This window comes from Petaurus breviceps, unplaced genomic scaffold (genome assembly GCF_028583685.1).
Source record: "Petaurus breviceps papuanus isolate PSGF00001 unplaced genomic scaffold, PetGlider_PUasm1.0 118, whole genome shotgun sequence".
NCBI lineage: Eukaryota > Metazoa > Chordata > Mammalia > Diprotodontia > Petauridae > Petaurus > Petaurus breviceps.
Window position 1 is genome coordinate 26,266,784 of NW_027185616.1, and position 11,036 is coordinate 26,277,819.

Sequence of the window (11,036 nt, forward strand, 5' to 3'; positions counted from 1 at the left end):
AAAAAAAAAAAGGTTGCTCTGGCTGTGAAAGGAGGGGACAATGACCTCTATTACTGGCAACTTCTAGACTTGCTAATATTTGTGCCTCAGATTCTCTTCATTGTAGATTTTTTATCATAACATAAAGAAGCATGAAAAGAGTGACACAGAGTAAAGTAAATGGAGCCAAGAAAACCATATAAACAGTAACTTCAACAATGTAAATGAAAGAACAACAGTCACAAAATAGCTGGAAATAAAGGTGGCAAAACTACAGAGAGTAACAAATAAGCTTGACCCTAAAAAAGGCATATAAGACACCTCGTTCCAGTTCTTCCTACGTGCATATATGTATGTGTTTATATATGAATATATGTATGAAAAATATGTACATGTACATAAGTTTTGTTTATATGTCCTTTTCCTTTTTCTCATTAAAAAATGGTAATACAAGAGAATCAAAGGAATAGAAAGTCTATATAAAAATAAAAATTATGATAAAAATCGTTTTAAAAAATAGTAATGTTCCCCCATTAATAAAAACCATCAGATCAGGTTCTCCTGTTATTTAGTAGTATGACTTTTAATATTCAGAGTACATATACACATACATATATGTGTATGTAGCAATACGTATGTGTATACACTCACATTTATATTTTTAATTCATTGTGGCACCTGGTATAAGATGATAATTTGGGTTTAATTTTTATCAAAGTGCTTTCCAATTTTCCTGGAAGTTCTTGTCAAATAATGAATCCATCCCCAAGCGATATATATTCTTAGGTTTATTGAACACTAAAATGTTGATTCTGTTTCATCCTGGTCTAGTCTGGTCCATGATGTATTTTTCTACATTTAACTAATAATATTTTTGAGGATTGTTGATTTATAATATCATTTAAGATCTGGAAGTACAATTCTCTCCTTTTTTCCTACTTATTCTCTTGATATTCTTAATCTTTTATGCCTCTAAAAGAATTATGTTATTATCTTGCCTAATGCTATAAAGTATCCCTTTTGGTATTTTAGAACTACCCAAGGTACTGAAGTACAAGACTGGTTTTGAATGTTCTTGTTTTTAATATGAATTTGGTTTGTGGTTTTCCAAATTATGAACCATTCTTGAATCCCTAGTATGAGTACAACTTAATCATAAAAAAATTAATTTTTAAATATGTTATAACATTCTTATCAGGATTTTATTCATAATTTTAAAATCAATATTCAAAAGTGATATTGGTATACTGCTTTCTTTCTTTCAATTGTCCTTCCATGGTATAGCTCTCAGAAACATTTTCTCATAAAATGGATTTTGTAGAATGTCTTCCTTCTCAATTTTGAGAATAACTTGTGTAGGTATTAGCTCATAAATAAGAACATAACAATTCAATACTAAATCCTCCTGAACAATCTAACTGATTATTCCTTCACCAATCCATGCACTTTTCTAATTATGAATTACAAATTTATTTGTTGTAAGGGCAAGCAAAGTACCATGTTTCCCCGATAATAAGACCTATCCCGAAAATAAGCCCTCCCCTTACTGTGTAAGATTCCTCTAAAATAAGCCCTCCCCCGAAAATAAGCCCTATTGAGATTGCTACTGTCGTGAAGGTGATCCCCTGTGCTACACGCTACATTACGGTACCCTCTGTATGTACCGTTCCCCCCCCCGGGTGAAACGCACGCCGCGCTCCGAGCTGCATCCAATCAGTGCTGCAGCAGTGAGCGCATCATCCTGTTCTTCCCCAGTGATTTGCTTGCTGGTGCCATTGAGAGCAGTGCCGCGGAGGAGAGCTGAGGCAGGACAACATAAAAACCCGGTATGTAAGCGGGAGTGAGGGGGCATGATGGAGGATAAAAAGGGCATGATGGAGGAAAAAAGAAGAACTCAGGGGGCATGATGGAGTGAAAAGAAGGACTGAGGGTCATAATTTTGTTATTCTGTCTGTTTTGACCCCCAGACATGAGTACAAAAAGGAAGAGCTACCGTATACTGTTGAGTATAAGAAAGCAATTGTAGAGGAGTCACGTGGCAAGAATCTTGCAGTTTTCTGTAAAGAAAAACTTTTGGATCTTCGAATGGTCAGAAAATGGAGAGCAGATTTTAATAACCTCAATCAACAGGTGGATGAGGGAAAAGGGAAAAAGCGCAGGTCTGGATCAGGTAGGCAGCCCTTATATCCTGACTTGGAGATCCTCATTGGTGAATGGATTGCTGACAGGAAAGCAAAGGCCTTGGTTGTGCGCAGGGCTGATATTCAAGCATTTGCCCTTTCAATGGCACCAGAGTTTGAAATGGTCTCAGGATTCAAAGCATCGCAACACTGATTGGACGGTTTCCTTCAACGGTATGAACTGTCCCTAAGAAGATCAACAACACTGTTTAAGCTGGAAGATGATGAAGTTATTAAATGTGCACTTGCATTCAAGTCCTTTATTGATAGGATCGACATTTCCAAGTACCAAACCTGCAATATGATTGCTATGGATGAAACTGCAGTGTTTATGGGACAAGGATCTCAAACAACAATTCATCACAGGGGTGCAACGTCAATCTACATTCCCACCACTGGCTATGAAAGTGCACGGGTCACCTGTGTTTTGGCAATTCGTTTGGATGGAAAGAAAGCCACACCTCTACCGGTAATCATCAGTAAGGGCAAGAAAGATAAGATTGAACGTGCACCAGTATCTGGCATTTACGTTCTTGAAACCAAAAAAGCCTGGTGTACACAAGCCGTTATAAGAAAGTGGGTTGATTTAATGCTGCCACTTGTTATGCGAGGTAACCAAAGAGGTCTGATAGTCTGGGATTCAGCCAGCACTCACCGCGCTAAAGAAATGAAGAACTTCCTTGCAGAGAGAAGAATAGATCAAGTAACGATTCCTGCAGGAATGACTGCCTATCTCCAGACCCTTGATATTGCAATAAACAAGCCATTCAAGGACCATTTGCGCATGGAAGTCAATGACTACATTGAAAATAGAATGGAAAGAAATCAGCGTGGAAACTTTGTGAAGCCTTGTCTGCAAGAAGTCGTGACTTGGGTGAAGAAGTCATGGGATAAAATTACTGACAGCTGTGTCGCCAAGGCACTACGAGCAGGTTACCTGGACAAGAGAGCTATATTGCTGGACATGACAGATTGGGTCCACTTCTTCTGAAGGAAATGGAGGCGCAAGACATCCAGGACGGAATTTAGGGTATGGACACTTATGACAATGTTGTTGGAAGAAGATGACATGATCATTATTGAATAAAGGTACATTTTTTTGTTCACATTTACCTGTTTATTAAAATTGCTGTCAATGTTCATTAAAATAAGCCGTCCCCTGAAAATAAGCCCTCTGGTGTTTTTCTGTCCCCAAAAAATAATAAGACAGTGTCTTATTATCGGGAAACACGGTAATACTGTGCTGATAGCTTCAACTATTCAAGTGCCTTTGAGTCTCGCCTTTGATGGTATCAAGTCTTTGTTGCAAACAGCATACACTGTGTTGCCGTTACTAGGCCTAAGGGAGTTTGGAGAACTTTCCTACCTTAACAGGCCTAACAAAGTCACATGGAGCTCGTGCTGGGAGGAGCTTGCCAAAAAAGCAGAACAGGAAGGGTGGAACAGGAAGGAGAAGAGCAGATAAAAGCTCAAGCATGAGCTGGGACCAAGCAGACCTGAGAGAAAATGCTTGTGGTTTCGATACTGTTTGTCGTCCTGTCTGTCGTTCTGGGTTGATGTTACTTTGTCAGACAGAAGCACTCTGTCTGTTGATTTGTGTTACTTTCTCAGACAAAAGCACTCTGTTGATTTGTACTTTGTCAGATAGAAAAGCATTTTGTTTGATTTGTTTACTGTCAGATAGAAACATTCTGTCTCTTGATTTGTGTGTTACTTTGTCAGACAGAAGCATTCTGTTGATTTGTGTTACTTTGTCAGACAGAAAGAGAATTAAGATGATAGTGCTGGCAATGTGTAAAAGTATTGTAGCTCTGTTAAGCTTAATGTGTGTAAATATTGTTGCAGCTCTGTTAAACTTTGCCTTCCTAGAAAAAGAAACTGCAAAAAAACAGTCCCGTAAGCTGAAATATAGAACCAGAGCAGAGAGCTGCCTGCATGTGAATCCAGGCAAGAGCTGGGAGCAGAGCGCCCATGAAAGAGGACCTGAGAAGTTTAGGAGTCAGTCTCAAGTTAAAGATGAAAGAGGATTTTACTTGGTACTCTGCATTGACTGATGAGATTGTGACTTGTGACCCAGGAGTGGATTGCGTTTGTACTTTCTGCTACTGTTTAAGGATGATTGGAAGCCAGCCTCTAGTTAAGATGAAAGAAGACTTTACTTTGGTACTAAGTAGTGACTGATGAGATTGTGACTTATTGTGCCCTAGGGGTGTATGGTATTTGTACTTTCTGCTACTGTTTAAGGATGACTGGATTAAGGATGATTGGAAGCTAGCCTCCAGTCAAGATGAAAGACTTTATTTGGGTACTCCATAGTGATTGAGGAGATACTGCCTTAGTGAATATGTTTTGTTTAAGACTGTGTGGCCACCTTAGTAGTAAGTTGTTATGTTATATTTTTGTGAATGTTGTGCTTTAGTTTCTTGAATGGTTTGCCTTAGTATATTGCTGAATAGAGTGTTCACTATACTATGCGATTAGATCCTTAAAGTTATTCACAGCAGCAGTCCTCAGGAGGGCTGCTCGTGATTGGCTTTATATTTTATGTCTTATCATACAACTAAAAGTTAAGCTACTTACATAGTGACTTGTTTTGTCATTTCCTGTTTCTCTAACATACATTGATTTACAAATAGCAAGCATTTAACCAATTTGATCTTTCCAATGTAAATGTGAACAAATTTAATTAATCAAGCATTTATTAATGCCTACTATAAATGTATGACTGCACGCCATTCCACCTAGGGACAGTTTCTTAGCCTGGTCTGGCCTGTTAATGGAAGAAGGTAAAAAATGCCATCCCATTGGCTGCTACCACTGGGCCCCACCTCAGAGTAGCCTAATGATTTGAGAGGATGCTACCCTAAGGCCAACCCCTAGGGATAAGTGAAAATCTACCTCAATTCATTCCTAAATGATTTTAACAAACTCCCAACTGGTCATCCTCTTCCAATCCCAGAAAGTCTAAAGCCCTGGCTGTCATTGCCAAAAATTTATGCCCATCCTCCTAAATCTAACTCCTCAAGTTCTAGTTTTTCCCTATTAGAATGTAAGACCCTTGAGGGCACAGACTGTCTTTCTTTCTGCTGGCATGTAGGCTCTTAATAAGTGTATGTTTCCTCCTCCTTTCTCTTCCTTTCTTCCTTCCCAATGATTCACTCTAAAGTTACTCAACCTTTCCAGTGTGCTCTCTAGAAGACCTGGTCCACAGGCAATAAATCATCTTTCATCTTCAAATTTTTCTTTAACCCACTGTTTTAACCTTATATCTCTCAAAGAAACATGGCTCCCTCCTGATGACACACAATCCCAGGCTTCCCTTTCCAGCAAAATCTACATTTTCATTCATTCACCACTATAGCCGCTACAAACTTCTGTAGAAATGTATATCTCACTTCTTGTTTTGACTTTTAACAGCATAGGTTTCTAAGTTGTTTTTTGTTCCTGCTCTCTCACTTCTCTTCTCTGTCTCCTCCTACTTCCCTATTAAGTATAATATAGTTCTATCTCATACTCCTTGTGCAAGTATTTATGTATGTATGTACAAACTCCTTTGTCTAGTTTAGGTGAACATGTGGTTCACATGATACACATGGGTCTCATTTTTTCTTCTATGTTCATAAACACTTCATTTGACGTACCTAGTATTCTGTGAGAAAGAGATTTCCCTCCTCTTTTTCATTTCCTCCCTAGCATAGCTCCTTATTCCTCCTATTTCTTCTCTTAAGATTAAAGGTTGGCAAAATATGGCCTATGGGACAAATCCAATAAACCACCTGTTTTTGCAGCCTATGAGCTGCAAGAATGTTTTTTTATGCTTTTAAATGGCTGAAAAAATAGAAAGAGAAACATTTTGTGATAAGAAAACTTTATTAAATTCAAATTTTAGTGCCCATAGTTATATTGGAACACAGTCATGCTTATTCATCTATATATTATATATAGCTACTATTGTGTTACAAGAGTTGAAAAGTTGTGAGAGACCTTAGATGGAGCTCTAATTATTTCCCATTGCTGCTTAGCACAATATAAATCACAGTAAAGATGGTCATAACTCAACAGCATTTCAAGAGTTAATCATATTACCATACTACAACATTCTACTTTATATTTTTTTTATTACTAGTTGTAATGAGAATGGGAATTTGAAGATCTTCCCTGCCCCTTAATAAACCTAGGGGGCATTTTGAAGACCTCCCCTGCTTTGAAAATCAACTCTGCCCCCTAAAAGGCAAATATAATCACATGGAGTCTGTGATGGAGGGAATTGCTAAAGGGTGGAGCAGAGCCTATGGGCTTCCCTGCTGTGAAGATAAACTCTTCTCCCTAATGGGCTAAATGTAGTCACATGGAGCCTGTGGTGGGAGGAGTTTGCTGAAGGAAAGCAGAGCCCACAGGAAGCTGGTCGGAGCTAGCGAGATGGTGGGGGACAGAGGATGCTCGGGCACGGAGTCAGATAGCCTTGGGAGTAGATAGTGATCTTGTATTGGTTTGTGGGAAGGCTGAAGGATGCTGTGGCTCTCAGCGTTATTGTGGCTTCTGCATATCTTTGGTACTGTGATTCAATCGGCTTATATTGGTTTTGGGATTCAGTTTTCTGGTGTCTAAATAAATGCTTCAGTTCTGTCTTCTATCTGGAGAGTTAGGTGTATTTTGCAATAAAATGTCATGCGATACTTACAGTCACGGTCTTTATCATGATTGTGGGAGCTGTAAATATTGCACTGGCACTACACTAGTGTATATCAAAATAAGAAGGGGGGGAGTTAATTGTGATCTTTTTGACCCTCAGGGCTGAGACTGAAACTTTTTTTCTGAGCAATAAGAACTGACCACAACCTCTATTACTCAATATTGAATGGCTCTAGAAATTCACTTTCGCTGTAGCCTGAATAATGTTAATTCAACTTGAAATTACAAGGCACTTGTATGGGAAACATATAAAGTTAATTCAATGGCAACTCATGTCATCTGAATCACAAGTAATATCAAGCTTCTTTATACAAATTCTGTGCTGTCAAGTTAAAAACAATAAGCAAGACCTCCATTCCCACTAATATTTGTAGCAGCTATATTTTCCAAGCTTAAGTTACAATTTCGGCAGTGTTTTTTAGACCTTGATGTGAGTGCAAAAGAAATTTCCAAATTCCAAAATCCACATAATGATGCAACTGAGGGGCTTCCATCTGACTTGCAACTGGAAATGATTACTTTAATGTAACTACATGTCAACTAAAATTCCATGGTCATGGACTGGTATCAAGATTTGGCATTAACTATCTGTGTTTAAAGGTATCATAGCTAATGAAACAATATCAATATTTAATATTTATGCACTGAAGAGAATAGTATCTAAATCTTTAATGTCAAAGTTAATTGAATGGTAATGAGAAATAGAGAGTAAAACAACAGTGGGGATTTTAAGTGAAGCTCTTTACAACCAAATAAATAAATCTAACAAAAATGAATATGGTAATTTAAGAAACTGAATAGAAATTTAGAAAAATTAAATATGATATATCTTTTGTGAGGGGAACCAAAAGGAACTGACATTTTTCAGTCATTCATGGCATTTTCACAAAAACTGACCATGTACTGGGACATTAAAAATCTGACAAACAAATGCAGAAAAGCACAAATCCTAAATACATACTTTGGTTACAATGAAATAAAATGTATATTAATGAAAAGAGCAAATTCACTTAAACCACAATAGCTATCGGCTCCAATTCATATGTAACATTCATTAGATTCATACTTATGCTATCTACCAGAATTTCTCTCTTAAACATCTCCTCCCATCTCCAATCCCTGCTTTTACTTCTTGGTATAGAAACAACAATCACAACAATAACTAATACTACTTCTGGAAACAGAATGAAAGTAGACTTATCTTACAGCTACTTTCACCCGTGCCTCCCTAGATGAAAAAATAGCTTCCCTAGCCACCACTCCCACATACTTGCTATTTCTTCCTATTACATAAGCTCCATGAAGACAGGAATGGTATTATTTTTCTGTCTGTATCCCCAGTGTCTAGCATAGTGCCTGGCACAAAGGAGGACTTTAAATAAATGCTTTCATCCATTAACTTATTCACTGCAATATGAAAGTCCATTTTATTTAAATAACATAAAAAAATCTGAGATTGAGTCAGTTAATTTCATTTCTATACCAAGTCCACTCATCTGAGAAAAATTAACCCTTCCTTTTCATCTCATATCTGTGTAATCTCCTATCTTCACTTAGAGTGAGTTTATATGTGACTTTTCTTTTTTCTTTTTTTTGGCAAGGCAACTGGTGTTAAGTGACTTGCCCAGGATCACACATGTAGTAAGTATTAAGTGTCTGGGGCTCGATTTGAACTCAGATCCTCCTGACTCCAGGACTGGCACCCTACTACTGCACCAACAAGCTGCCCCCTATATGTGGCTTTTTAATACGGCACTGGACTCGATATACTTATTATATACCCATTTAACTACAGAGTATACAAGATATTTTTATGTGAGAAATTTTTGAGAATAATGCTTTGCTGAAACTACCAGAAATATTCCATTACATTGCTGTACTATAATTTATTTACCTATTCCCAAACAAAGGACATCTACTTTGTTTCCAGTTTTTCATCCCTTTGGACTGAACCCTGTGATTTCATAGTTTACCAATGCAGTTCAATACTATCTATGCAACTTATCATCTTAAGGAGTTACCTGTCACCCTGAAAGGTTAAATGACTTACTTGACCAGAATTAAATTTCCAATAAATTGTGTCAGAGGTACGACCTGGACCCATGATTTCAAGACTGCAAGGCCAGTTTTCTAGCCTCTGTAGCACCCACACTACTTCTAGGTCTTTGCTACTACTCTCCCCGCCAAAAAAGTACCCAAAAAAATCCATTTTGGTGTACATGGGACTACTTTTTTAACCATCTTTGCCCCATAGCAATATATACTTAGCAGTGGGATAGTTAGATCAAAAGGAAGGGAATGTTGGTCACTTTCTTAGAATTACTAATTTGTTTGCAGAATGATTGAACCTGTCTTTCTGTAAGTTAGCCAACATTAACTTCTATTTTTTTTTTTTGCTATCTTTGCTAGTTTGCTATATGTGACATGAAGTCCCAGAATTGTTTTGATCTGTAGCATTCTTTCCTATGGTAACTCATTCTTGGCTTCAGACTCACTTGTTCACATTCTCCTATCACTTCTTTGTCTATTGGGGGATTTCTTTTTATTATACAGTTGGGTCAGCCCACCATATCTCAGCCCACCATGTGTCAGCCCACCGTATCTCTTGGTTTTCACAATCTTACCAGAGATATCTGATGTAAAGAGTTCTTTTTTCCTAATGCAAAGCTTAACCTCCATGTCATAGTTGTTTTAATGTTTTTCATGCAAAAGCTTTAAATCAAAATCACATTTTATCTTTTCTGATTAATTCTATCCTCTGCTTTGTTAAGGATTTTCTCCCTAATCATAGCATCCTCTGACCCAGACACAATGCCCGAGGAGACAACCCTTTCAGCTCTGTAACTTCTGCCCTCCTCACTATCCCCCCCTCCCATTTTCCCTTTTCAGCCCTGAGATCATAAATAAGTTAATACTAAGCACTGCCACTGGAAAAGACATGTCAGCTAACTTTCTCGATGACTCCACTGCTGTCCCTGTGATTTCCTGAATCACAAACCCCTCCCTGACCATCACTCCCACTCCCTTAAGATATCCTTCAGTCTCTTATACGAGATGGCCCTCCTCCTTACCAAGGCTAGCCCTACTATATGCCCCTCTGATCTCACCCTTGCTGTATTCTCCAACAGCCTGCTGCTTCATTCATCTTTATTTTTAATTTTTAACTATACACCAATGTTATACATGCTCCTAAGACTTTAGTGATTTGTGTTTTTTTCTCTAGGTCTTCTGTGAGCCTAACTCTGGTGGTTCCTTTGTATGTAAAATGCTTTTTTCTACATGTTTACAGTATTTTTCTCTGACACAGAAGTTCTGGATTTTGGTATTTCCTTTTAGGGTTCTGTCAGAAAGTGGTAAATCAATTCAAATTTCTTGAAATGTAATGATCAGGCCCTTTTGTTTTTTCTCCCTATGGTTTTTCAAAGAGTTCAAAGATTTTTTTCTTTTTTGCTTTTTTTGGAGGGGGGGAGGCAGGGCAATTGGGGTTAAGTGACTTGCTCACGGTCACATGGCTAGTAAGTGTTAAGTGTCTGAGGGCAGATTTGAACTCAGGTCCTCTTGACTCCAGGACCGGTGCTCTATTCACTAACCCACTTAGCCACCTCAAATTCAATAATTCTTAAATTATCTCTACTTGACCTGTTTTCAACATCATTTTTTTTTTTTTTGCTTTTTGGAGGGCACTTGGGGTGAAGTGACTTGCCCAAAGTCACATGGCTAGTAAGTGTGTCAAGTATCTGAGGCTGGATTTGAACTCAGGTCTTCCTGACTCCAGGGCTGGTACTCTATTCATTGTGCCACCTAGGCACCCCAACATCATTTTTTTAATAGAAGATATCTTATATTTCCTTCTTTATCTTTTTATTTTCTTCTAATATTTCTTTCTGAGTGAATTGATGATTTCTGTTTGGTCTGGTCACTGAGTTCCATTTGCTCCACTCCATTTTTCAGGAATGGACTGCCTGAATAAGGTTTTCATCTGTCTGTTTTGAGCAAATTATTACCCTTCAAATTTTACTCAACATCTATGATTTCATGTTTTCCCTCTTCATTCATTCTTTCCACTCTGCAAGTATTTGTCGTAAAACCCTATCTCTCTGTCCATGTGGATGCTTGCACATCACCCCCAACACACACACACACACACACACACACACACACACACACACACACACACACACACAC

At 38.0% G+C, this 11,036-nt stretch overlaps 1 protein-coding gene across 7 annotated transcripts in view; it reads right to left on the reverse strand.

Moving 5' to 3' along the window:
• AUH (AU RNA binding methylglutaconyl-CoA hydratase) overlaps positions 1-11,036 on the reverse strand; it is a 218,563-nt gene that overhangs the window by 181,980 nt on the left and 25,547 nt on the right. The window lies entirely within an intron of this gene.